This window comes from Macrobrachium rosenbergii, chromosome 13 (genome assembly GCF_040412425.1).
Source record: "Macrobrachium rosenbergii isolate ZJJX-2024 chromosome 13, ASM4041242v1, whole genome shotgun sequence".
In the NCBI taxonomy this organism is placed as follows: domain Eukaryota; kingdom Metazoa; phylum Arthropoda; class Malacostraca; order Decapoda; family Palaemonidae; genus Macrobrachium; species Macrobrachium rosenbergii.
This window is the reverse complement of record NC_089753.1, coordinates 59,406,209-59,411,908: the sequence shown is the minus strand read 5'-3', so window position 1 is coordinate 59,411,908 and position 5,700 is coordinate 59,406,209.

Genomic DNA, 5,700 nt, shown 5'->3' with positions numbered 1-5,700 from the left:
CGGGATAGCTGGAATCAACTTGCCTCCAACGTCTAATATCCCTATTAAGCTGTGCAAACGGAGGTATTTGTGACAATGTGCAGTCGTTTAGATTATCGGCTTCACTAGAGATAGCTTAGCGAGGGGCATTACGAGATGAAATATACTTAATTTTAATATTTGAAACCGCGATCCTTGCATTTACCTCTGCAGCAGTTGAAGCGTCATTATGGATCCCAATTTTCTTAAGCTCTTTACAGTTTTCATCTGCATGAAGTCTCGCCTTGCACGCACGATCTTCGCACCTCCAGTATATCGTACAGTAGGCTAATCCACCAGCATTCTGTTTATTTTTTTTGTGTGTATAATTTTCTTGATTGACCACTTTGTTTTTTCCTTTCTCTGAAGTTATGATTTTGCAGGAAGTCATGTCGGTGGGTAGGCGTACTGAATAAATCTAACCCGATTTCTTCTAAAATTTTTTTATCTACATCTGTCCATCTACAATTTCAGTTCTAAAGTAGTTGTACAAAACTTTCCCTCGAAAGTTCTTTTAGGTATTTTCTTCTCTATTTCCGTGTCCTGAGGAGGAATCGACTGACGAAGTATTGACTTGGTGACCAATTGACCAATGACGAATTGTCCGGGGACAAATTAACCAGGGACGAACTGTCCTAGCACTTTTCTGGTTAGGTCACTCAGTTTGTGATGTAAGCTCTCTTACAACTACACCTGAGAGAGAGAGAGAGAGAGAGAGAGAGAGAGAGAGAGAGAGAGAGAGAGAGAGAGAGGAATTAAATGTCTTCGAAGCTAGGTGACGAACGAAACAGCCATGAATTAAGTAACTTAATTTTTTAGGCTTGAGACGAAATACTCCTGCGTATGAGATAGGCCTATTAGGCTCAGAGAGGATGTTTTATCTGTTAGGCCTAGTCTCATTTCGTTTCAAGATATTGAATAAAATAGGCCTTGAAAGTATCCTTATATGCTTTCAAAGTCTATCTGAGGGGATAAAGAATATAATTCAAAATGTATCAACATTTTAAATTCTGTATACGTCTTAAAATGCCCATTAACATTTTAAATTTATTTTCGTAGCCAAATAAACATATTAATTGAAAATATCATTATGGTGTTTGAGTTATCAGAATTCATTAAAGTTAATTGGTCGTAAATTATTATAACTACGAAAATTTGTCATATTTGTCACGACAAGTTTCATAATATCTGATTTTTTATGCCTTTTTGTGTTTACGGATGGAATCTGATGGATGTAATGGTGCTTTGGGAGATAAAATGAAAAATATTTACGTTAATGGATGCAATAATTCACGTGTATGTACATATATATGCGTACTGTGTATGTATGTGTATATATATATATATATATATATATATATATATATATATATATATATATATTATTGTTACGGATTTGGATGCTAAATGCTTTTGAAGGAATTGTTTAAATTTAATTCCAGCCTTAGGGCACTCAAACCTAACCACATCCGTAATGAAATGTTACAAACATAGATTACTTACCCAGTACATTACATTCAAACAATAAAGAAGGTCGCTATTGAAAGCTAGTTGTAAATGGGTTACTTAAGTTACTTTATTTACACAATAAGCAATGGGATAACTGTGGGCTGGGAGGAAAGCCAGCCTTGCAAATCAAGTGGTGCAATCACAACAAATTATCAACACAACATAGGATATTTGGGGTGAGTAAGGAGATTTACATGAGTCAATTACAAAAATGGAATAAATGTTGCCTGGTGCGCAAACCAGTAGGACAATTGGTAATTAAATAAACCCCATTACAGGATACTGACATAGCTTTCAGAACAGTATTCACGATAGTTATGAATCGTAAAGGAAGAGCCTCGGCCCTAGATTGACAATCTTGCAGTAGACAACGGGATCCGATGGCTGGGTTGCAAAGGAGTGAGTGCCTCTTCGAGGAATGAATCGCAAAGGTGGTGGTTGCAGAGCAATGAGGGGGCGAGACAACGCGTTTCTGGAAATAGATGGATTCCAAATAAGCTTAGTACATAAAGAATTTTCTCATTAACTATTTCTGGCACCATGGAGGGAGAATTTAACTTTGTCTTGGAAAGCAAGGGGAATTTTATCGCTAACTTACTTCGGTAGATCTAAGTAGTAGCTCCGCGGTGGCGATTTCCTTCTAACTTGACTTTTTCTACAGTTTTTTGGTCGCTAATTATGGATTTATCTTCAGTTTCTGTCGCACGAATGTAATTAACCTGTAATTAACCCCTGAAGTCCATCCAACAAGGGGTTTCCATACACGATCTTCACAAGACAGAGACGGCTACGGCTGTTTGGAACTGTTTATATTCCGTCCGGCAAGTGCAATAACTTGTTAACGTATGGACAACCCCCCGGGCCAGTACTAAACACGGCGAAATGCATTTAACTCGCCAATGGCTCCCTCTCGTTTTTCCCCTCCAAAGGGCGCCTCCCCAATGTAAACATGTCCGCTCCATTTCTGTTCTCCCCCACCCAAAAGCCCGAATTCCCATAGTCCCCCTTTACTGTTGAGAAGAGTTAGGGGGCAAATAACAGTTGGCCGACAACAAACAAACTCACCGCCCGTATCAGAAGCCGTAAAAGTGTAGAAAAAACCAGTTTCCAAGGTAAAAACAGGCGCAGAGCTAATACTTAGAATTACCCTTACTTCATACAAAGAACAATAAATCATTCAGTTTATACGATAAGGAAACACACAAATGCATAGTAGCAAGCAATTAGGAGAATTACTTTGGGAAGAAAAGAAAAGTGAATTGGAAATAAGAAGTTTAGTTTTAGGAAAAGTATACTGGCACCAGAAGTGAATTTTCAGACACATACCGTGTTACCTTCCCAATTACACAAGCTTTTGTAATGAGAGGTGGCACAGACTGGTCCTCCTTCAATGACTGAACGGAGCTCCTTCAGCTTCCTTTGGTACCAGTGGCTTCAGAGATAAGGAGTCGGCAACGACTCCTTCTAGAGAGACCAGGCGCACGTCTTCGCAGATCTGAGGTTAGCTACAGACTGACCTTTCTCACGTCAGTGAGGGTTTGGCGGATGCTGGCAGGGAGCTGTTCCCACGGGTGAACACGTGCGCTGAAAGAGTTCCGATACCGAAAACAGCTCAAGAAACGATTAGGGTTGTAAGTCGCCTCTATAACAAGGGGGCTGAAAGGCTAAATATCATTTGGATACCCTTATCATTCTAACTTTCGAGTACCTGAGTTGACCCTTTCCAAAAGCGCATCCCAAAAGCTACCATCTTGTAGGGTGGTTTGCAGCCCCATCCCTGGGTCCTGGTGTAACTATTTCATCCACAGGAATTCCCTCCTCATGGATTTTTGCCATATTTAATATTTATAACATTATATATATATGTGTATATGTGTGTATATATATGTATATATATATATATATATATATATATATATATATATATATATATATATATATATAAATGCTTGTATGCTTGTGTTTTTGTATGTTTGTATTTGTATGTTAGTGCTCCGTAGAAATCCAAACCGCTTGACTGATCTAGAAACAATTTGTTATGTGGCCATCATTTGACCCAACTTAGATAATAGGGTAGGTTTCAAACCCGTACCCCTTTCCCCTTCCCCTTCCCCCATCACCCTTCCCCCATCACCCTTCCCCTTCCCCTATTGCCCTTTCCCCTTCCCTTTGTAACTTATGTGGTAAATAAAATCTCTGGGTTTATCATACCTTATTTAGTTCTTCATTAGAGGGGTGGGTAAAGCTCTTGGCTAGCACGCTGTTGGCCCAGCGTTCAACTCTCCGACCGGCCAATGAAGAACTAGGGGAATTTTTTCTGGTGACAGAAATTTATTTCTCGTCATAATGTAGTTCGGTTTCCACAATAAGCTGTAGGTCCCGTTGCTAGGTAACCAGTTGGTTCTTAGCCACGTAAAATAAAACCAATCCTTTGGGTCAGCCCTAGGAGAGCTGTTAATCAGCTCAGTGGTCTGGTTAAACTAAGACATACTTAACTTTTCATGTACTCTATACCATAGAAATATATTATTGAAAATGCTTTTCTTCCTTGTGATTAATAATTACGTATCAAAATTTGTGTTTAGGTTTAGTGGGGGTGTGTGTTTATGTTTAGTGGGGATGAGTTTAGGTTTAGCAGGGGTATGTTTAGGTTTAGTGGGGGTGTGTGTTTATGTTTAGCGGGGATGTGTTTAGGTTTAGCAGGGGTGTGTTTAGGTTTAGTAGGGCGTGCGTTTAGGTTTAGTCGGGGGTTGTGCCGAGGTTTAGTGGGGATGTTTCAGTTAGTGGGGAGGGGGTGTTTAGGTTTAGTGGGGGTAAATGGGACAGTCACCACAGTAATATCTGGATAAAATGGACAGTCAGCACAGTAATACTTGCATAAAAGGGACAGTCAGCACAGTAATACCTGGATAAAAGGGACAGCCAGTACAGTAATATCTGGGGGACGGTCACCACAGTAATGTCTGGATAAAATAGACAGTCACCACAGTAATACCTGGATAGAATGGACAGTCATCACAGTAATACCTGGATAAATGGGACAGTCAGCACAGTAATCCTTGGAAGAAAGTGACACAGTACAGTAATACCTGGATAAAAGGGATAATCAGGACAGTAATACCTGGTTAAAGGGACAGTCAGTACTGTAACCTATATATATATATATATATATATATATATATATATATATATATATATATATATATATATATATATATATATATATATATATATATATATATATATATAGTGAATGTTTGTATATTTGTTTGGAATCTATAGAAATCTGAACCACTTGACAGACCTAGACAAAATTTTGCACATGGCCTCTATGTCATCCCAGACAGATTTATAACTCAAAATCAAACCCCTACCCCATGACAGACATACAAACACAGACAAAACAAATGAAATTTTCGTTTTTACGTCACCTTCTCCTTCAGCTTTCTGAGTTAATTCTCATTTTTCACCTGAAGCTCCACCTTTTTATCCAGGTGTTGTCAGACGTATGATTTCATTAAACTCCTCTCACTGCAAACCCTATAATCAGTTTAGTACATCCAAAAATTTAAACAGATGTGTTTGTATCAGAATTACTTTCATTCAGTCATAAAGCAATGTAATTCAAAATATAACTTCTACCACCACACCAATCAGACCTTATAATTCTTCACAGAAAACAGTAGTAACAGATCAAATGTTTCTATGACAGGCTTACCCCACACCGCCGATTAAAAACTACTCAGGTCGAAATTACCAAATTTTTTCAGTGTTCATTTAAAGCCAAACGTATCTTAATCATACCCTGTCAATGAAATAAAAATTCTTAAGTGCCTTGTGGTATTAGCATCATCATATCTTAATCCACAAAAAAAAATTGTAGTTACGGGCACAACTTTGGAGATCAAGAATTACTTCATCACCATCCGCGCATGCGTATAAGTACACCAAATGATTCTGTGACAGATCTAACACCACCCCCAATTAAAAAATTACTCTGGACAAAATTCCCTCAGTTTTTCAATGTTCATCTTAAGCCAAACGTATGTTAATCAAACACTGCCAATAAAATAAAAATTCTTAAGTACTTTGAGGTATTACCATCATCATATCTAGAACGAATCTCCTTTGATTTGTTGTGCAGTGAATTTCTCGTAATTGATAAAAAGGTCA